Consider the following 23,440-nt stretch of genomic DNA (forward strand, 5'->3'; position numbering starts at 1 on the left):
TATATTTATATACAGTGATCCCACCCCCCCTTAACTGCCCCTTTCCGTGGCAGAAAACAGAATTTATTAGAAGAAACTCCACTTCACTTCTATACGCCTGGAGTTGGGCCTTTACTTTGCCTTTAAATACTCCTTGTGCGTGTTACTGGCTGTCTTTATCTTCAGGTTCCATTCGAACCACTGGTTGCTAGGGTTGTTAAGCCTAGCGACCATATCAGCAGCCAAATAATGCCCTCAGGCACAGGGAATGTGCCCCCCGGGGGGTGGCTTTGTTGGCTGTGATGGAAGCAGCAAGGTAACGGGATACTGAGTAATTAAAGGGGAAGGCGAGGCGCGTTGGGGTTCATGTCACATGATGTCACTGCGTCGGTTTCAGCCAAGGGGGTAATTGCTACAAAGTGAGTGAGTTTAATTACCCCCCGAGCCCCGCTGGCAAATCAATTGGACTTGTCTGTTCATTCCAAAAAGTGAAGCGGAAAATAGAAACATTCCCCGGAATAATCATCCAGCTGTCGCTCTCTCGGAATTCCGACTCCTCGAATCATTAGGGACGGGGGGTCTGGGGGGAACAGAATATGGGGGAGCGGCGCCTGGGAACGTGCCCAGTCTTGCAGGGACCCCCCATATCTGTCCCCCCTGTCCCATCCATAGACTTAGCTTTGGCCCCCAGTGGATCAGGGAATATGCCTGAAGGTTTGGCACCAAGTTCAGCAAATGGCCAGATGGGGACAGTAGGGCAAGATGGGGACATGAGGGCAAGATGGGGACAGTAGGGCAAGATTGGAGACAGTAGGCAAGATGGGACAGTAATGGCAAGGATGGGGACAGTAAGGTGCAAAGATAGGGGAAGTAGGGCAAGAAGGGACAGTAAGGGCAAGATGGGGAAAGTCGAACAAGATGGAGAACCATGTAGGGGCAAGCAATGGAGACAGTAGGCAAGGATGGGATCAGTAGGGCAAGATGGGGACTAGTTAGAAAAGAAATGAGACAGTTAGGGCCAAGTGGAGACAGTAGGGCAAGATGGGACAGTAGGGCATGATGGTAGACAGTTAGGGCAAGATGGGAGACAGTAGGTACAAGATGGAGACAGTAGGACAAGAATGAGACAGTAGGACAAGATGGGGACAGTAGGATACAAGATGGAAGACAGTAGGGTGCAAGATGGGGATACAGTAAGGGCAAGGATGGGGGCATAGGACAAAGATGGGTGACAGTTAGGACAAGATGGAGACTAGTATGGGCAAGATGGAGTACCAGTAGGGCATAGATTGGAGACAGTAGGACAAGATGGAGACAGTTAGGAAACAAGATGGCGGATCAGTGAAGGACAAGATTGGGGACAGTGAGGAGACAAGATGAGACCAGTATGGGCAAAGATGGAGACAGTAGGGCAATGATGGGGACTAGTAGGGCAAGATGGAGACAGAGGGCAAGAACTGGGGCAGTAGGGCAAGTATGGAGACAGTAGGGCAATGATTGGGACAGTAGGTGCAAAGATCGGAGACAGTAAGGGCAAGATGGACAGTAGGGCAAAGATGGGGACTAGTAGGGCAAGTATGGGGACAGTTAAGTAACAAGATGGAGACAGAGGGCAAGATGGGGACAGTAGGGCAAGATGGGGACAAGTAGGGCAAGATGGAGACAGTAGGCAAGATGGGGACAGTAGGGCAAGATGGGGGACAGTAGGGCAAGAAATGGAGACAGTAGGTGCATAGATGGGGAAGTAGGCAAGATGGGGACAGTAGGGCAAGATTGGGGAAGTAAAGGGCAAGATGGAGACAGTAGAACAAGATGGAGACAGTAGGATAGATTGGGCGACAGTAGACACAAGATGGAGACAGTAAGGGATAAGTATGGGGATCAGTAGGGTCAAGATTGGAGACAGTAGACAAGATGGAGACAGTAGGGCAAGATTGGACAGTAGGGCATAGATAGGACAGTAGGTGCAAGCATGGATGACAGTACGGCAAGGATGGGAACAGTAGGCAAGCGGAGACAAGTAGGGCAACGATGGGGACAGCTATGGCAAGATGTAGACAGTACGGGCAGATGAGTGACAGTAGGGCAAGATGGAGACAAGTAGGGCAAGATGGAGACAGTAGGGCAAGATTGGGATTCTAGTAGGGCAAGTATGGAGACAGTAGGGCAGATGGAGACAGTAGGGCAAGATGAGGACAGAGGGCAAGATGGAGACCAGTAAGGGCAAGAGGGGACAGTAGGCATAGATTGGAGACATGTAAGGGCAATGATGGTAGACAGTAGGGCAAAGATTGGGGACAGTAGGGCATAGTGGGGACAGTATGGTGCATAATGGAGTAACATGTAGGGCAAGATGGAGACAGTAGGAGCATAGATGGGGACTAGTAGGGTCATTGATGGAGACAAGTGTAGGGCAAGATGGGGTACATTTTGTTTAGTGCAATGAGGGGTACAGTTAGGGCATAGATGGAGACAGCTAAAGAACAAAATGGAAGACGTAGGCGCAAGATGGGGACAGTAGGTGCAAGATGGAGACAGTGAGGACAAGATGGAGACAGTAGGCTAAGATGGGACAGTAGGCAAGAAATGAGGACATGTAAGGGCAAGATGGATGACATGTAAGGGCAAGATGGAGACAGTGGGCAAGATGTGAAGACAGTAGGGCAAGATGGGGACAGTAGGTGAATGAATGAGGACAGTAGGGCAAGATGGAGACACGTAAGGGCAAGATGAGACAGTAGGGCAAGATGGAGACAGTAAGGCAAGATGGGGACATGTAAGGGCAAAGATCGGAGAACAGTAGGGCATAGATTGGAGACAGTGGGCAGAGATTGAGGACCGTAAGGCAAAGATGGAGACAGTAGGCAAAGATGGGGACAGTAGGGCAAGATGGAAGCCAGTAGGGAGATGGAGACCAGTAGGCAAGATGTGGGACAGTAAGGGCAAGCATGGGGAGCAGTTAAGTGGCAAATGATGGAGAACAGTAGGGCAAGGATGGAGACAGACGTAGGCAAGATGGGTGACAGTAGGGCAAGAATGAGAACAGTAGGGCAGAGTGGCGGAATGTAGGCGCAAGATGGGGACAGTAGGAACCAAGCATGGAGACAGTAGGCGCAAGATCGGGAGTAGGGCAAGAATGGGGACAGGTTAGGGCAGAGTGGGGACAGTAGAACAAGATGGAGACAGTAGGGCATAGATTGAGAACAGTAGGGCAAGAGGAGACAGTAGGCAAGATGGAGACAGTAGACGAAGATGGAGACAGTAGCGCAAGATGGGACATAGGGCAAATGGGTGACAGTAGGGCAAGATGGGGACAGTAAGAACAAGATGGAGACATAGGGCAATGATGGGGAACAGTAGTGGCATAAGATGGACAGTAGGGCAAGATGGAGAAGTAGGGCAAGATGGGGACTAGTAGGCTAAGATGGGGACAGTAGGAGCAAGATGGGGACAGAGGCAAAATATGAGACAGTATGGTGCAAGAATGGGGCAGTAGGGCAAGATGAGGACAGTAGGGCAAGATGGAGACAGTAGGGCAAAGATGGGGGACAGTAGGGCAGATCGGAGATCAGTAGGGCAATATGATTGGAGACTATGTAAGGGCAAGCATGGGGACAGTAGGTCAAAGATGGCGGACAGTAGTGGCAAGATGGAGACAGTAGGGCAAGCATGGAGACAGTAGGGCAAGATGGGGAACAGTCCGGGCAAAGAATGGAGACAGTAGGGCAAGATGGGGACAGTAAGGAATGATGGGGACATGTAACAGGGCAAGATGGATGACAGTAGAACAAGATGGAGAATCAGTAGGTGCAAGATGGGGACAGTAGGGCAAGATGAGGACAGTAGGATCAAGATGGAGACAGTGGGCAAGAATGGGACAGTAAGGGTCAAGATAGACCAGTAGGCTCAAAGTGATGAGACGTAGGGCAAGATTGGAAGACAGTAAGGGCAATGAATGGAGACACGTAGGGCAAGATGGGGACAGTAGGCAGATGAGGACAGTATGGCAAGATGGAGCATGTAGGGCTAGATGATGACCAGTAGGGCAAAGAAGGAGTACAGTATGGGCATAGATGGGACAGTAGGGCAAGATGGAGACAGTAGGGCAAGAATGGAACATGTATGGGCAAGATGAGGACAGTGAGTGCGCATAGAGGAGACATGTAGGTGCAAGATGGGGATTCAGTAGGTGCTAAGATGGAGACAGTAGGGCCATAGAAATGGAAGACAGTAGGCATAGATGGGGAACAGTAGGGCAATGATGGGGACAGTAGGGCAATGATGGAGACAGTAGGGGCAAGATGGAGACGTAGGGCAAGATGGGACAGTAGGGCAAGATGGACGACAGTAGGGCAAGATGGGGTACAGTAGGGCAAGATGGGGATAACATGGGACCGATGGAGACAGTATGGGCAAGATGGGACAGTAGGCAAAGAATGGGGAAGTAGGCAAATGGGGACCAGTAAACAAGGATGAGACAGTAGGGCAAGAATGGAGACATAGGGCAAGATGGAGACAGTAGGCAAGATGGAGACAGTAGGACAAAGATTGGAGACAGTAGGGCCAAGAATGGGGACAGTAGGGCAAGATGGGACAGTAGGGCAAGCTGGGGACAGTAGAACAGATGGAGACATAGGGCAAGATGGGGCAGTAGGGCAAGATGGAGAGCAGTAGGGCAAGATGGAAGCAGTAGGGCAAGCCCTGGGGACAGTAGGGCAAGATGGGGACAGTAGGGCAAGATGGGGACAGTATAACAAAGATGGAGACAGTAAAGGGCAAGATGGGGACAGTAGGGCAAGATGGAGACAGTAGAACAAGATGGGACGTAGGGCAAGATGGAGACAGTAGGGCAAGATGGGGACAGTAGGGCAAGATGGGGACACGTAGAACAAGATGGGACAGTAAGGGCAAGTATGGGACGTAGGCAAAGACTGGACAGTAGAGAAGACGTGGATGACAGTAGGCGCAAGATGTGGGACACGTAGGGGGCAGATGGGGACAGCAGGACAATATGGAGAACACAGGCAAGCGGGAGACTAGTAGGGGCAAGAGGGAGACAATATGGCAAGATGGGGACAGTAGGGCAAGATGGGGAACAGTAGGGCAAGCATGGGGAAGTAGGCAAGATGGAGACAGTAGGGCAAGATGGGACAGTAGGGCAAGATGGGAACAGTAGGGCAAGATGGGGACCGTAGGGCAAGATGGAGACAGTAGGACAAGATTGGAGACAGTAGGGCAAGAGGGAGACAGTAGGGCAAGATGGGGAAACCGTAGGGCAAGATGGAGACAGTAGGGCAAGATGGGGACAGTAGGCAAGATGGAGACAGTAGACAAATGGATACAGCCAGGGCAAGAGGGAGACAGTAGGGCAAGAGGGGAGACAGTAGGGCAAGAGGGCACAGTAGGGACAAGATGGGACAGTAGGGCAAGATGGAGACAGTAGGGCAAAGATGGGGACAGTAGGGCGAAGATGGAGACAGAGTAGGGCAAGATGGGGACAGTAGGGCAAGATGGGGACAGTAGGACAAGATGGGGACAGTGGGCAAGATGGAGACAGTAGGACAAGATGGAGACAGTAGGGCAAGATGGAGACAGTAGGGCAAGATGGAGACAGTAGGGCAAGATGGAGACAGTGGGACAAGATGGAGACAGTAGGGCAAGATGGAGACAGTAGGGCAAGATGGAGACAGTAGGGCAAGATGGAGACAGTAGGACAAGATGGAGACAGTTGGGCAAGAAGGTATCTATAACAATTGATGTCATTGCTGCCCCTGTTACTGCTGAGCCCCCTTGGCCTGTTTCTCAGTATTTGCCCCGACTCTGCTTTCAGCCTGTGTTTTTGGCTTATTGTTGCCCCATATTAAAGCCTTTGTTGCTCTGTTCTTCATTCCTGGGGGCAATTACTGAGCTGTTGGCCCTGGCACAAACCTGCTGCCCCCCTCCCCCCCAGTCCTGCCCCCTAATAACTACCCTGACACTCACACTGTGAGGGTAATGGGCCCCGGGATACACTGTGAGGGTAATGGGCCCCGGGATACATTGTGAGGCTAATGGGCCCCGGGATACACCGTGAGGGTAATGGGCCCCGGGATACATTGTGAGCTAATGGCCGGCCGGATACACCGTGAGGGGTAATGGGCCCCGGGATACACCGTGAGGTAATGGCCCCGGATACACCGTGAGGGCTACATGGGGCCCGGGATAACACCGTGAGGCAATAGGGCCCCGGGATACACCATGCTAGGGGCCCGGCATACACAGTGAGGTAATGGGGCCCCGGGATAACAGCGTGAGGCTCATGGGCCCCGGAAAGCACCGTGAGGCTAATGGGCCCGGGATAACAACCGTGAGGCGAAATGGGCCCCGGGATACAACGTGAGGTTAATGGGCCCCGGATACACGTGGAGGCTAATGGGCCCCCGGGATACACCGTGAGCAATGGGCCCGGGATTACACGTGAGGCTCATGGGCCCCGGGAAATACACTGTGAGGCTAATGGCCCGGGATACACCGTGGAGGCCTAATGGGCCCGGGATACCACTGTGAGGCTAATGGGCCCCGGCATACACCAGTGAGGCTATATGGCCCCGGTATACTAACCGTGGAGGCTGAATGGGCCCCGGATACACCTGTGAAGGCCTAATGGCCGGGATACAACGTGGGCTAAATGGGCCCCGGATACACCTGTGAGGCTATGGGCCCCGCATAACACCGTGAGTGCTAATGGGCCCCGGGAATACACCGGAGGCTAATGGGCCCGGGATACACCGTGAGGCCTAATGGGCCCCGGGCTACACCGTGAGGGTAATGGGCCCCGGGAAACACCGTGAGGCTAATGGGCCCCGGGATACACCGTGAGGCTAATGGGCCCCGGGATAACACGTGAGGCTAATGGGCCCCGGGATACACCGTGAGGCTAATGGGCCCCGGGATACACCGTGAGGCTAATGGGCCCCGGGATACACCGTGAGGCTAATGGGCCCCGGGATACACACCGTGAGGCTAATGGGCCCCAGGATACCCCCCTGCCCCCCCGGATGAAAGGGAAAGCTGTGTAGGAAGTTGTTAGACATCATGTTCCTGGGACCCCAGAGATTTGGGACCCCCCCCCCCAAGCACTGACAGCAACAGGGCACCTGCTCCGCCTGTCACTCAGCAGCCAGTGACTCATGGGAGGGGCGGGGCATAATGAGCGACTCGCCATTCACACCAGCGGAGCAATTAGTGTCTGAGGGTGTTAATGTGCCGAAACCTTCTCTTTAGTGGCCCCCCGACTGCCCCTCCTTCAGCCCCCGGTCTCTTAATTAGCCCCCTGCCCCCTCCCTCCTGCCCCTTCCTCAGCCCCCCTGCCCCACCCACCTGTATTGCTGGGTGCTATATAGTGGGGGGTCTGTATTGCTGGGTGCTGTATAGTGGGGGGCTGTATATTGGGGGGGCTGTATAGTGGGGGTGCTGTATATTGGGGTGGGTGCTGTATTGTGGGGGTGCTGTATATTGGGGGGGGGCTGTATAGTGGGGGGTGCTGTATATTGGGGTGGGTGCTGTATAGTGGGGGCTGTATTGCTGGGGGCTGTATAGTGGGGGTGCTGTATATAGGGGTGGGTGCTGTATATTGGGGGTGGGGGGCTGTATAGTGGGGGCTGTATAGTGGGGGTGCTGTATATTGGGGTGGGTGCTGTATAGTGGGGGTGCTGTATTGCTGGGTGCTGTATATTGGGGTGGGGGCTGTATTGCTGGGGGCTGTATAGTGGGGGTGCTGTATATTGGGGTGGGGGCTGTATTGCTGGGGGCTGTATAGTGGGGGTGCTGTATATTGGGGTGGGTGCTGTATAGTGGGGGTGCTGTATATTGGGGTGGGGGTTGTATAGTGGGGGTGCTGTATATTGGGGTGGGTGCTATATTGCGGGATGCTGTAGTGGGGGTGCTGTATATTGGGGTGGGTGCTATATTGCGGGGTGCTGTATATTGGGGGTGCTGTATAGTGGGGTGGGTGCTGTATAGTGGGGGGTGCTGTATATTGGGGTGGGTGCTGTATAGTGGGGGTGCTGTATTGCTGAGTGCTGTATATTGGGGGTGCTGTATAGTGGGGTGGGTGCTGTATTGCTGAGTGCTGTATATTGGGGTGGGTGCTATCTTGCAGGGTGCTGTATATTGGGGTGGGTGCTGTTCTTAGTGCAATGCTCCCGTCTCACTCCCCTTCCTGTCTAGATGGAAAGCTCTTGTGCGCAGGCCCCTCCCCCTGGGGTTTCTGCACTAGAAGAGCTGCCCCCTACCCCCTGGCAGTGGCACCCCTGTGGGTGGGGGGCGGGCACTGTTGGGCAGGAGGCCAGGGTGCAATAGAAATAATAATTCCCCCGGTTACTGATACTGTAACTGCCCCTGACAGTTGGGGGGGTATAGGGAACCTGTGCTGGGGGGGCTTTAGTTTGGTGCCGGGGGGGGTGAATGAGTCTGAGAGTCTGGGGCCCATTTGTGCGGAAGGTGCAGGGGCCACATTGGCTCCTCTGTGTTCTGGGGATTATGGGAACAGGTGGGGGCTCGGGTTTCCTCCCTGGGGGGGCCCTACACGTGGCTGTGCCCAGAGATAAATAGGAGCAGCAGGGCAAGGGCAGGAGGGGAGCGTGCCGGGGGGCCCCCCCAGGGGCTGACAGCTGCGCGGATAATACGCGGATAATGCGCCCCCGCTCCGCAGCTTTATTGCCCATTGTGGCACGCAAAGCGCATTCCAGCAGCGCCTCCCATTGGCTAACGAGCCGCCGGCTCCAACACTGGGGGCATTGTCCTGTGCCCCGGGGGCTAATCCCATGCCTGCTGCTGGGGTGCCAGTCTTCTGCCCCCCCCCCCCCATGCCTGCCCCGATTCCCAGCATCATCCCTGCAGGGGCCCTCATTGTGGCCCTAAGGATTTATTGGAAGGCTGGGCACCTACACTAAATGGAGGGATTACTTGGCCCTAGAGCTTGCAATCTAGATAGGGAAATAAACATCCTATCCCACAGATGCGTTCCATTTGCAGATATAAGCGGGGGGGGGGGGGGTGTGGCAGGAGTGAGGGGGGCACCAAGGGCCAATTTCACAGCAGTTATATGTAGGCGGGGCTAACTGCAATAAGGACCAATCCACTCCGTGATTCAATTTATAGGGAACATCAGCTACTCACCCGCAGGCCCAGGCCATAACCTGACTGCCCTTACAGTAAGGAACCCCTTCCTATGCTGATGGTGAGATCCCCTTTCCTCCCCACCCCCAATGTATCACTCATTCCCCCTCTCTGGGTAGGGAACCCCATAACCTGACTGCCCTTACAGTAAGGAACCCCTTCCTATGCTGATGGTGAGATCTCCTTTCCTCCCCACCCCCAATGTATCACTCATTCCCCCTCTCTGGGTAGGGAACCCCATAACCTGACTGCCCTTACAGTAAGGAACCCCTTCCTATGCTGATGGTGAGATCCCCTTTCCTCCCCACCCCCAATTTATCACTCATTCCCCCTCTCTTGGTAGGGAACCCCATAACCTGACTGCCCTTACAGTAAGGAACCCCTTCCTATGCTGATGGTGAGATCCCCTTTCCTCCCCACCCCCAATGAATCACTCATTCCCCCTCTCTTGGTAGGGAACCCCATAACCTGACTGCCCTTACAGTAAGGAACCCCTTCCTATGCTGATGGTGAGATCTCCTTTCCTCCCCACCCCCAATGTATCACTCATTCCCCCTCTCTGGGTAGGGAACCCCATAACCTGACTGCCCTTACAGTAAGGAACCCCTTCCTATGCTGATGGTGAGATCCCCTTTCCTCCCCACCCCCAATGTATCACTCGTTCCCCCTCTCTGGGTAGGGAATCCCATAACCTGACTGCCCTTACAGTAAGGAACCCCTTCCTATGCTGATGGTGAGATCCCCTTTCCTCCCCACCCCCAATGAATCACTCATTCCCCCTCTCTTGGTAGGGAACCCCATAACCTGACTGCCCTTACAGTAAGGAACCCCTTCCTATGCTGATGGTGAGATCTGTTTAGGAAAGTGCTTGGTGCTGTTGGATTCGGGCTCTCTGGCCCCACTCGATGCCAATTCTGGCTCTGTACTCAGCTCTCTACATACAAACCTTCCCTCCATTCGTGTTTAACCCCCAGAAATGTTTGTGGGGTTCAGCGCAATAAATCTGCCCCTGACTGATCTCCAGCTCCGTCCCATCTTTACTGGTTCTGTGCCAGGATTTATTCTATTGCCCCAGAGGGAGAGGCTACAGGAAGGCAATTAGCTCCGCTGCCCCGGCCTCGTTAGCTCCCTCGGGCACAGGGGGGACCCATCTCAGTAAGTAAGTGCCAGGGGGGCAATAAAACGTGGGAAACAAACTTGCTACCCCTGAACTGAACCAAAGGGCAGCAGCGAGGATTTAAGCGAAACCTGCGACCCGAGTCTCCCGGCAGATTCCCCCCCGTGGGTATCGCTGCTGCCCCCGTGGGTATCGCTGCCCCCCGTGGGTATCGCTGCTTCCCCGTGGGTATCGCTGCTGCCCCCCCGTGGGTATTGTGCTGCCCCCCGTGGGTATCGCTGCTGCCCCCCGTGGGTATCGCTGCTGCCCCCCGTGGGTATCGCTGCTGCCCCCCGTGGGTATTGTGCTGCCCCCCGTGGGTATCGCTGCTGCCCCCCGTGGGTATTGTGCTGCCCCCCGTGGGTATCGCTGCTGCCCCCCGTGGGTATCGATGCTGCCCCCCGTGGGTATCGCTGCTGCCCCCCGTGGGTATCGATGCTGCCCCCGTGGGTATCGCTGCTGCCCCCCGTGGGTATCGCTGCTGCCCCCGTGGGTATCGCTGCTTCCCCGTGGGTATCGCTGCTGCCCCCCGTGGGTATCGCTGCTGCCCCCCGTGGGTATCGCTGCTGCCCCCCGTGGGTATCGCTGCTGCCCCCGTGGGTATCGCTGCTTCCCCGTGGGTATCGCTGCTGCCCCCCGTGGGTATCGCTGCGGCCCCCGTGGGTATCGCTGCTGCCCCCCGTGGGTATCGCTGTTGCCCCCCGTGGGTATCGCTGCTGCCCCCTGTGGGTATCGCTGCTGCCCCCTGTGGGTATCGCTGCTGCCCCCCGTGGGTATCGCTGCGGCCCCCGTGGGTATCGCTGCTGCCCCCCGTGGGTATCGCTGCTGCCCCCTGTGGGTATCGCTGCTGCCCCCCCGTGGGTATCACTGCTGCCACATACACAGGGGCACCCCGAGCTAACTGCCCGCTCATATAAAGGCCTCGCTATTGGGCACAGACCGTGCCAGTATGTTGGTACGGGGGGGGGGCACAATGTTGGACATTCCCGGCCAGTGACAAATGCAGTAATTCCCATAATCCCAGCAGCCGTCCCATCATGCCCGGGGGCAGCTCGTTCCCTAACACAGCGCTAAGTCACTGGGCACTTGGCCGCCCCGCTGCCCCTTCAGCCCAATCTCTCCTGGCGTTGGTGATCCTGAAATTTCATCTTGGGGCAAAATGCCAAGTATTCGAGCGGGGCAGCTGCTGCCGATCCCCTTAATCTCCCCTCCTCCTAACGGCCACGTCCCACTGTCAGGCAAGGCTCCTCCCCTCTGCCTAACGGCCACATCCCACTGTCAGGCAAGGCTCCTCCCCTCTGCCTAACGGCCACGTCCCACTGTCAGGCAAGGCTCCTCCCCTCTGCCTAACGGCCACGTCCCACTGTCAGGCAAGGCTCCTCCCCTCTGCCTAACGGCCACATCCCACTGTCAGGCAAGGCTCCTCCCCTCTGCCTAACGGCCACATCCCACTGCCAGGCAAGGCTCCTCCCCTCTGCCTAACGGCCACATCCCACTGCCAGGCAAGGCTCCTCCCCTCTGCCTAACGGCCACGTCCCACTGTCAGGCAAGGCTCCTCCCCTCTGCCTAACGGCCACGTCCCACTGTCAGGCAAGGCTCCTCCCCTCTGCCTAACGGCCACGTCCCACTGCCAGGCAAGGCTCCTCCCCTCTGCCTAACGGCCACATCCCACTGCCAGGCAAGGCTCCTCCCCTCTGCCTAACGGCCACGTCCCACTGCCAGGCAAGGCTCCTCCCCTCTGCCTAACGGCCACGTCCCACTGCCAGGCAAGGCTCCTCCCCTCTGCCTAACGGCCACGTCCCACTGCCAGGCAAGGCTCCTCCCCTCTGCCCAACGACCACGTCCCACGGTGCACTGCCAGGCAAGGCTCCTCCCCTCTGTCTAACGGCCACGTCCCACGGTGCACTGCCAGGCAAGGCTCCTCCCCTCTGTCTAACAGCCACGTCCCACGGTGCACTGCCAGGCAAGGCTCCTCCCCTCTGTCTAACGACCACGTCCCACAGTGCACTGCCAGGCAAGGCTCCACCTCTCCGTCTAACGGCCACGTCCCACAGTGCACTGCCAGGCAAGGCTCCTCCCCTCTGTCTAACGGCCACGTCCCACGGTGCACTGCCAGGCAAGGCTCCTCCTCTCCGTCTAATGGCCACGTCCCACGGTGCACTGCCAGGCAAGGCTCCTCCTCTCCGTCTAACGGCCACGTCCCACAGTGCACTGCCAGGCAAGGCTCCTCCCCTCTGTCTAACGGCCACGTCCCACGGTGCACTGCCAGGCAAGGCTCCTCCCCTCTGCCTAACGGCCACGTCCCACTGTCAGGCAAGGCTCCTCCCCTCTGCCTAACGGCCACATCCCACTGCCAGGCAAGGCTCCTCCCCTCTGCCTAACGGCCACGTCCCACTGTCAGGCAAGGCTCCTCCCCTCTGCCTAACAGCCACGTCCCACTGCCAGGCAAGGCTCCTCCCCTCTGCCTAACGGCCACGTCCCACTGCCAGGCAAGGCTCCTCCCCTCTGCCTAACGGCCACGTCCCACTGCCAGGCAAGGCTCCTCCCCTCTGCCCAACGACCACGTCCCACGGTGCACTGCCAGGCACATCCCACGGTGCACTGCCAGGCAAGGCTCCTCCCCTCTGCCCAACGGCCACGTCCCACGGTGCACTGCCAGGCAAGGCTCCTCCCCTCTGCCTAACGGCCACGTCCCACGGTGCACTGCCAGGCAAGGCTCCTCCCCTCTGTCTAACGGCCACGTCCCACGGTGCACTGCCAGGCAAGGCTCCTCCCCTCTCTCTAACGGCCACGTCCCACGGTGCACTGCCAGGCAAGGCTCCTCCTCTCCGCCTAACGGCCACGTCCCACAGTGCACTGCCAGGCAAGGCTCCTCCCCTCTGTCTAACGGCCACGTCCCACGGTGCACTGCCAGGCAAGGCTCCTCCCCTCTGTCTAACGGCCACGTCCCACGGTGCACTGCCAGGCAAGGCTCCTCCCCTCTGTCTAACGGCCACGTCCCACGGTGCACTGCCAGGCAAGGCTCCTCCCCTCCACTAACAGCCGCGTCCCACATATCAGGGGTACTGGGGAAACCAGGGACTGACCCATAAAGTGGCTAATAGGGGGGAGGAGAATGAAATGGGACTGCCCAATGCCCAATAGTGACCCTGGGGAATTGGTACCAACCCCGCTGGCACAAACACACGTGTGGCAATAGGCCGCTTGTGCCCTGAGTGTGTAACACACGTTTGTCTCACACAGAGAGCACAATTGCCCCCATGGGGCAGCAGGTTTGGGGTAAGTGCAGGGATGGGGACAGATGTGGGATACAGAGGGGGCAATTAATGAGCTTGGGGGTGAAGTGGCCATAACTCACAATCTACTGCCCAACTCCCTGTGCCAGGAGAATTACTGCCCCCCTTCCCTGTGGCTCCTGCAACCAGAGACACACACAGGGGCCACACACACACACAGGGGCCACACACACACACACACAGGGGCCACACACACACACACACAGGGGCCACACACACACACAGGGGCCACACACACACACAGGGGCCACACACACACAGGGGCCACACACACACACAGGGGCCACACACACACACACAGGGGCCACACACACACACACACACACACAGGGGCCACACACACACACAGGGGCCACACACACACACAGGGGCCACACACACACAGGGGCCACACACACACACACACACAGGGGCCACACACACACACAGGGGCCACACACACACACAGGGGCCACACACACACACACAGGGGCCACACACAGGGGCCACATACAGGGGCAACACACACACAGGGGGACACACACTCACAGGGGCCACATACACACACACAGGGGCCACACACACAGCGGTCACATACAGGGGCAACACACACACAGGGGCACACACACTCACAGGGGCCACATACACACAGGGGCACAAACACACACAGGGGCCACATACAGGGGCACACACACACACAGGGGCCACATACAGGGGCACATACACACACAGGGGCACACACACTCACAGGGGCCACACACACAGGGGCACACACACACACACAGGGGCACAAACACACACAGGGGCCACATACAGGGGCACACACACACAGGGGCCACATACAGGGGCAACACACTCACAGGTGCCACACACACTGCGGCCACATACAGGGGCACATACACACACAGGGGCCACATACAGGGGCACAAACACACACAGGGGCCACATACAGGGGCAACACACACACAGGGGCCACATACAGGGGCAACACACTCACAGGGGCAACACACTCACAGGGGCCACACACACACACAGGGGCCACATACAGGGGCAACACACTCACAGGGGCAACACACTCACAGGGGCCACACACACACACAGGGGCCACATACAGGGGCAACACACTCACAGGGGCCACACACACACAGGGGCCATACACACACACAGGGGCCACATACAGGGGCAACACACTCACAGGGGCAACACACTCACAGGGGCCACACACACAGCGGTCACATACAGGGGCACACACACAGGGGCCACACACAGTGCCCAAAGCTGCTGATGTGCAACTTCCGCCACCTGCCCCCCCCCCCGGGTATCTATCATACCCCCCCATACAGGGTATGAGCCAATGTATTACTGAGCGGCACAACACAGTGCTAATGAGTATCTCATTTGTCGGAAGGAGACAGCACCCAGACAGCGAGACGGCACCAAAGTGAGCGTCACTTTATCTTCCCTGAGAGCAGAACGTGAGGCCCCTAATGAGGCGCCGGGGGAAAGAGAGGGGCCATTAACTACTGCCCCCCCGGGCCCCACAGATCTGCCCTCATAGAGACTCAATGAGATGGGGCAGCTGCTTGGGGGGTCAATGGCTCGGCCTGAGATTTCCTATCCCATTCCCATCAGCCCCTGCCCCAGTGAGCTTACACTCTAAGGTCCCTATCCCATTCCCATCAGTCCCTGCCCCAGTGAGCTTACACTCTAAGGTCCCTATCCCATTCCCATCAGTCCCTGCCCCAGTGAGCTTACAATCTAAGGGCCCTATCCCATTCCCATCAGCCCCTGCCCCAGTGAGCTTACACTCTAAGGTCCCTATCCCATTCCCATCAGTCCCTGCCCCAGTGAGCTTACAATCTAAGGTCCCTATCCCATTCCCATCAGCCCCTGCCCCAGTGAGCTTACACTCTAAGGTCCCTATCACATTCCCATCAGCCCCTGCCCCAGTGAGCTTACACTCTAAGGTCCCTATCCCATTCCCATCAGCCCCTGCCCCAGTGAGCTTACACTCTAAGGTCCCTATCACATTCCCATCAGTCCATGCCCCAGTGAGCTTACACTCTAAGGTCCCTATCCCATTCCCATCAGTCCCTGCCCCAGTGAGCTTACAATCTAAGGTCCCTATCCCATTCCCATCAGCCCCTGCCCCAGTGAGCTTACACTCTAAGGTCCCTATCACATTCCCATCAGCCCCTGCCCCAGTGAGCTTACACTCTAAGGTCCCTATCCCATTCCCATCAGCCCCTGCCCCAGTGAGCTTACAATCTAAGGTCCCTATCCCATTCCCACTTGGGCACTTGGGCATCAGACACACCCCCTGAGCGCCCGGGGTACAATCTGGGCCTAAGGAGGGATCTGGTTTGTACCCCTCAACACTACGGCACCTGCCCCCAGGGCAACAGTGACCAATAGATTTAATGCTCTGACCTGCAGGGGGCGCCCCAGCCCTGTTAGCAGCACCTACTGCATTGGGTCCCTATGGCCTCATGAAAAGGTGTCAATCACCCAGAACTGGGCGTGGCCATGCTGTAGTAGGCAGAGGCTCAGTCCCTGCTGGGGGTCATTACTCACGGCCTTTGGCAGCGCCGAGCCCTCCGGATACCCGATACCCCCGGATACCCGATACCCCCCCAGTAATAATACAGCGGCCGCTATTTATCAGGGTTAAGTGAAACCGTCCCTAATCGGCTCCCAGGGCCGAGTGATTAATGGGCAGCACAGGGTTAACCGGACACCGCTATCTGTGCGGCCCCGCCCCCCCCTCATGTTCCCTAATGGCACCCGAACTGCAGCGCTCAGAGCCCCGCCCACACATTCCCCCCGCCCACACATTCCCCCCGCCCACACATTCCCGCCTTCCCGGCCGCTCCTCCCACTGGAACTGATTTACCTGTTGTTCCCATAGTAACAGCGCCAAAATACTGTCTGCGCATTGCTTTCTGGGAAGCGCATTAGCTGTTCCGCCTCATTGAGCCGCTGTCACTCATCTGTTGTTACCGCCCACAAACCCGCCTCCCTATTTGTCTTCTTACTGCCGGCCAATCAGAATCTGCTGTTTGCAAAAGGCGGGAAAGTAACAACATGGCGGCCGCTCTGTGTGAGGGAGAATCTCATTCCGGGCAACTCCCCAATATCCATTCATCCCTCATTCTCACTGGGTTTATAGTTATGTGTAACTGTCACTGTGTCTGTCCCTTTCCCTTCCCTGCACTGCTGGTTCTGACTCCTGATACAACTCCCCAATATCCATTCATCCCTCATTCTCACTGGGTTTATAGTTATGTGTAACTGTCACTGTGTCTGTCCCTTTCCCTTCCCTGCACTGCTGGTTCTGACTCCTGATACAACTCCCCAATATCCATTCATCCCTCATTCTCACTGGGTTTATAGTTATGTGTAACTGTCACTGTGTCTGTCCCTTTCCCTTCCCTGCACTGCTGGTTCTGACTCCTGATACAACTCCCCAATATCCATTCATCCCTCATTCTCACTGGGTTTATAGTTATGTGTAACTGTCACTGTGTCTGTCCCTTTCCCTTCCCTGCACTGCTGGTTCTGACTCCTGATACAACTCCCCAATATCCATTCATCCCTCATTCTCACTGGGTTTATAGTTATGTGTAACTGTCACTGTCCCTTTCCCTTCCCTGCACTGCTGGTTCTGACTCCTGATACAACTCCCCAATACCCATTCATTCCTCATTCTCACTGGGTTTATAGTTATGTGTAACTGTCACTGTGTCTGTCCCTTTCCCTTCCCTGCACTGCTGGTTCTGACTCCTGATACAACTCCCCAATATCCATTCATCCCTCATTCTCACTGGGTTTATAGTTATGTGTAACTGTCACTGTGTCTGTCCCTTTCCCTTCCCTGCACTGCTGGTTCTGACTCCTGATACAACTCCCCAATATCCATTCATTCCTCATTCTCACTGGGTTTATAGTTATGTGTAACTGTCACTGTGTCTGTCCCTTTCCCTTCCCTGCACTGCTGGTTCTGACTCCTGATACAACTCCCCAATATCCATTCATCCCTCATTCTCACTGGGTTTATAGTTATGTGTAACTGTCACTGTGTCTGTCCCTTTCCCTTCCCTGCACTGCTGGTTCTGACTCCTGATACAACTCCCCAATATCCATTCATTCCTCATTCTCACTGGGTTTATAGTTATGTGTAACTGTCACTGTGTCTGTCCCTTTCCCTTCCCTGCACTGCTGGTTCTGACTCCTGATACAACTCCCCAATACCCATTCATTCCTCATTCTCACTGGGTTTATAGTTATGTGTAACTGTCACTGTGTCTGTCCCTTTCCCTTCCCTGCACTGCTGGTTCTGACTCCTGATACAACTCCCCAATACCCATTCATTCCTCATTCTCACTGGGTTTATAGTTATGTGTAACTGTCACTGTGTCTGTCCCTTCCCTGCACTGCTGGTTCTGACTCCTGATACAACTCCCCAATATCCATTCATCCCTCATTCTCACTGGGTTTATAGTTATGTGTAACTGTCACTGTGCCTGTCCCTTTCCCTTCCCTGCACTGCTGGTTCTGACTCCTGATACAACTCCCCAATACCCATTCATTCCTCATTCTCACTGGGTTTATAGTTATGTGTAACTGTCACTGTGTCTGTCCCTTTCCCTTCCCTGCACTGCTGGTTCTGACTCCTGATACAACTCCCCAATATCCATTCATCCCTCATTCTCACTGGGTTTATAGTTATGTGTAACTGTCACTGTGTCTGTCCCTTTCCCTTCCCTGCACTGCTGGTTCTGACTCCTGATACAACTCCCCAATACCCATTCATTCCTCATTCTCACTGGGTTTATAGTTATGTGTAACTGTCACTGTGTCTGTCCCTTCCCTGCACTGCTGGTTCTGACTCCTGATACAACTCCCCAATACCCATTCATCCCTCATTCTCACTGGGTTTATAGTTATGTGTAACTGTCACTTTGTCTGTCCCTTTCCCTTCCCTGCACTGCTGGTTCTGACTCCTGATACAACTCCCCAATACCCATTCATTTCTCATTCTCACTGGGTTTATATTATTATTAATAGGGGAAAGAGATACAAACATAGGAGGGACTCTAGGCCAATCTATTGGATTTATAATATAAATATGACCTGTGTGGGGCAATAGATGCAGATACAGTTGGAAGAACATTCATTGGTAGATACTTTCATTGATCAGTGAGTGTGAGCTCCGAGGCCAAGGTTTCTTCAAGGAAAAGGCTCCCAGTGAAACCCAATGCCCCTCAATGTGTTGTGTCCCCCACCCACAAGGAGTCACATTATCCCTCTGTGTCTGCGTCAGGCAGTGAGTAACAATGTCCCAGACAAATCCCCGGGGGGAGTCAGATCCCAGCAGCAGATTCCAGCCATTCCCTCAGCCCATTATCCCTGACTGGAATCCATGTCTCATCCTCTACGGAATGGGGACACCAGCAGCCATGGGGACAGCGTGTTCCTCCAGGGGGGGGGTGTAATGGTGGGCACAGAGCAGCCTCCCAGCAGGGCCGGTGGGACTAATACAGAAAAGGAATAGGGGGGGGGGGGGCTGAAAGGGAACATAAGGAAGTGCTACTTTACAGAAAGGGGGGTAGGTACAGGGAACAGCCTCCCAGCAGGGCAGTAAAGTGCAATAGAGAAACAGAAGGTAGTGATACTTTAGGAGAAATGTCCATGTATAGAAAGCAAAACCTCCCCACCACTGGGAGCTGCCATTTTGCAAGTTGGTCACTTATGGCATGCTGGGAACTGTTATTATTTTTTGTTATTATATTATGTTTGTTATTCTATTACTTTACTATTTACACTAAGTGGAGAGTTACAGCACAACCAGAACACAATACAAAGCGAGAGCTTGCTGAGCAGCCTGGGGGTTCCATACAGCCTGGGGGTGCCATACAGCCTGGGGGTTCCATACAGCCTGGGGGTGCCATACAGACTGGGGGTTCCATACAGACTGGGGGTTCCATACAGACTGGGGGTTCCATACAGACTGGGGGTGCCATACAGACTGGGGGTGCCATACAGACTGGGGGGTGCCATACAGACTGGGGGTGCCATACAGACTGGGGGTGCCATACAGACTGGGGGTGCCATACAGACTGGGGGTTCCATACAGCCTGGGGGTGCCATACAGACTGGGGGTTCCATACAGACTGGGGGTTCCATACAGCCTGGGGGTTCCATACAGACTGGGGGTGCCATACAGACTGGGGGTGCCATACAGCCTGGGGGTGCCATACAGACCGGGGGTGCCATACAGACCGGGGGTGCCATACAGACCGGGGGCGCCATACAGACCGGGGGCGCCATACAGACCGGGGGCGCCATACAGACCGGGGGCGCCATACAGCCCGGGGGTGCCATACAGACTGGGGGTGCCATACAGCCTGGGGGCGCCATACAGACCGGGGGCGCCATACAGACCGGGGGCGCCATACAGACGGGGGGCGCCATACAGACGGGGGGCGCCATACAGACCGGGGGCGCCATACAGCCTGGGGGTGCCATACAGACTGGGGGTGCCATACAGCCTGGGGGTGCCATACAGCCTGGGGGCGCCATACAGACGGGGGGTGCCATACAGACTGGGGGTGCCATACAGACTGGGGGTGCCATACAGACTGGGGGTGCCATACAGACTGGGGGTGCCATACAGACTGGGGGCGCCATACAGCCTGGGGGTGCCATACAGACTGGGGGTGCCATACAGCCTGGGGGTGCCATACAGCCTGGGGGCGCCATACAGACGGGGGGTGCCATACAGCCTGGGGGTGCCATACAGACTGGGGGTGCCATACAGCCTGGGGGTGCCATACAGCCTGGGGGCGCCATACAGACGGGGGGTGCCATACAGCCTGGGGGTGCCATACAGCCTGGGGGTGCCATACAGACTGGGGGTGCCATACAGACTGGGGGTGCCATACAGACATATCATGTTGTTCTGCCTATACACCTACTGGCACAGTTTGGCCTCTCCCCGTGTGTAATGCACACACACCCCCATGCAACTGCTTCATAAACACTGTGACAGAAGTGATTGGTTTGTATCCCCACAACTAAAGCCAATAATGCTCTGTACATTGGGGAGACCATAAGGTGCATATATCACTATATTATATACAGAGAGACCTTTGTAATGGGGGAATGTATTCCCGGGGGGGCTGTTTGTATCAGCAAAGGGACTGGGACTTTGGTCACAGCTTGTGTCTCTGTATAATAACTATAGCAGATAATTGGGGGGCTCAGCTCTCTGTACCCCCATAAGGGTGTCAGGTGCAGATACTGGAACAGCCCCACCTTGTATGGGGATCAATGTACAATAGCACAAATATCCAGTAACACTGAAAATATGAACTGTGCAAAAATGTGTTTATTAGCCCAAGAACATACAAACAAAGCAACGTTTCGGGCCCCTCTGGGCCCTTTCTCAAGCTTACAGTGCACCAATTAGTGTTCAGGTTTTAAAGGGAAACTAAAGCCTAAAAAAAAAGCTAGAAATGTTTAGCTGTGGGGTTTGAGCCCCTGTACCAGCCCAACGGCACCAAAGCTCTATAGAAATAAAGCCCCATGCCCCTGAAGATGCCCACAGTAGCTCTCCATCTTTTGCCCAACTACTGCACATGCTCAGTCTGCTCTTGGCTGATGTCACTGAGCTTAGGGAGCGACTCCCAATATTCTTCTTTCCCCTGCCTGCTTGCTCTAGTCTCTGCCTGTTCCCTACATGCATACAGGCCAACCAATCACAGTCCTGTCTGGCACTTTGAGCTTGGGGAGAGACTTTAGCTGAATCCTTATTGTGGGACTTTTCTTTCCCCCTTGTAATGACCCCAAATGCTTGCTGATACAAACAGCCCCCCCGGGAATACATCCCCCCATTACAAAGGTCTCTCTGTATATAATATAGTGATATATACACCTTATGGTCTCCCCAATGTACAGAGCATTATTGGCTTTAGTTGTGGGGATACAAACCAATCACTTCTGTCACAGTGTTTATGAAGCAGTTGCATGGGGGTGTGTGTGCATTACACACGGGGAGAGGCCAAACTGTGCCAGTAGGTGTATAGGCAGAACAACATGATATGTCTGTATGGAACCCCCAGTCTGTATGGCACCCCCAGTCTGTATGGCACCCCCAGGCTGTATGGCGCCCCCAGTCTGTATGGCACCCCCAGGCTGTATGGCACCCCCAGTCTGTATGGCACCCCCAGTCTGTATGGAACCCCCAGTCTGTATGGCACCCCCAGTCTGTATGGCACCCCCAGTCTGTATGGCACCCCCAGTCTGTATGGCACCCCCCAGGCTGTATGGCACCCCCAGTCTGTATGGCACCCCCAGGCTGTATGGCACCCCCAGTCTGTATGGCACCCCCAGGCTGTATGGCACCCCCAGTCTGTATGGCACCCCCAGGCTGTATGGTACCCCCAGTCTGTATGGCACCCCCAGGCTGTATGGCACCCCCAGTCTGTATGGCACCCCCAGGCTGTATGGCACCCCCAGTCTGTATGGCACCCCCAGGCTGTATGGCGCCCCCAGTCTGTATGGCACCCCCAGGCTGTATGGCACCCCCAGTCTGTATGGCGCCCCCAGGCTGTATGGCGCCCCCAGTCTGTATGGCGCCCCCGGTCTGTATGGCGCCCCCGGTCTGTATGGCGCCCCCCGTCTGTATGGCACCCCCCGTCTGTATGGCACCCCCGGTCTGTATGGCACCCCCGGTCTGTATGGAACCCCCAGGCTGCTCAGCAAGCCCTCGCTTTGTGTTGTGTTCTGGTTGTGCTGTAACTCTCAGCTTAGTGTAAATGGCAAAGTAATATAATAACCAAAGATGTATATGATATGCTGTAACCCAATGTGTATAATAGGGCAGCACTAGTTTATATGTACTTGTACCCATGATGCACCTGTGTCTCTGAGCCAATGGGATCACTTGGCCAGTATCATTTATGGGAATCCCTCCAGGATTAATTTTGAGATCCCCTTAGTTCTCTATAGAGGTTGACGAAAAAAAAAATTAAAAATGCAGAAGAAGTGACCAATGAGAATGCTGATTCCCTGTGTCAGGCCCCTTGCTGGTACCTTACATATAGAGATAATGATGGCATTTTCCCGTCATTATATGGCACAGGAATCAGACATGGGGATAAAGGGACAGACTTGTTCAGTGCTGGGAAACTGTGCTTATTGCTCCCAACTCCAATTGCAGGAACAGAGAACAGGGAGCCGGATTTACTCACATCAGCTGGGATTCTCATTGGGGGATTCTTTTGCATATTAATGCAGCCACTGGCTCTGGGGGGCGGGGAAATGTTTCATTAAACAATACAAAAACTCTTAACCCCACATTATATTACAGGGCAACATGGGAACCAGTGCAGTCTGCATATTCTGCTTCTAATTATTAACTGACTTGCGCTGTTTGGTAATTTACTCTGATCCATAAGCTCCACCTCCCTACAGCAGCCCAGAGCCCACTGAGCATGTGCGTGCCCTTACAAAAGATGATCTTGTAAAGTAACAAGATGGCGGCCCCCTGTGGACAACTTTGAAAGCATAAAACATTCCTTTAATTAAGCACTGTATTAGGGAGGAATAAGATGAACATGAGCCTCAGCAGGGGGCGCTGTACCAGGGAGGGATAGGATATAAGCATAAGGCTCAGCAGGGGGCGCTGTACCAGGGAGGGATAGGATATAAGCATGAGGCTCAGCAGGGGGCGCTGTACCAGGGAGGGATAGGATATAAGCATGAGGCTCAGCAGGGGGCGCTGTACCAGGGAGGGATAGGATATAAGCATAAGGCTCAGCAGGGGGCGCTGTACCAGGGAGGGATAGGATATAAGCATGAGGCTCAG

Source organism: Xenopus tropicalis, chromosome 4 (assembly GCF_000004195.4).
Source record: "Xenopus tropicalis strain Nigerian chromosome 4, UCB_Xtro_10.0, whole genome shotgun sequence".
Classification (NCBI taxonomy): Eukaryota; Metazoa; Chordata; class Amphibia; order Anura; family Pipidae; genus Xenopus; species Xenopus tropicalis.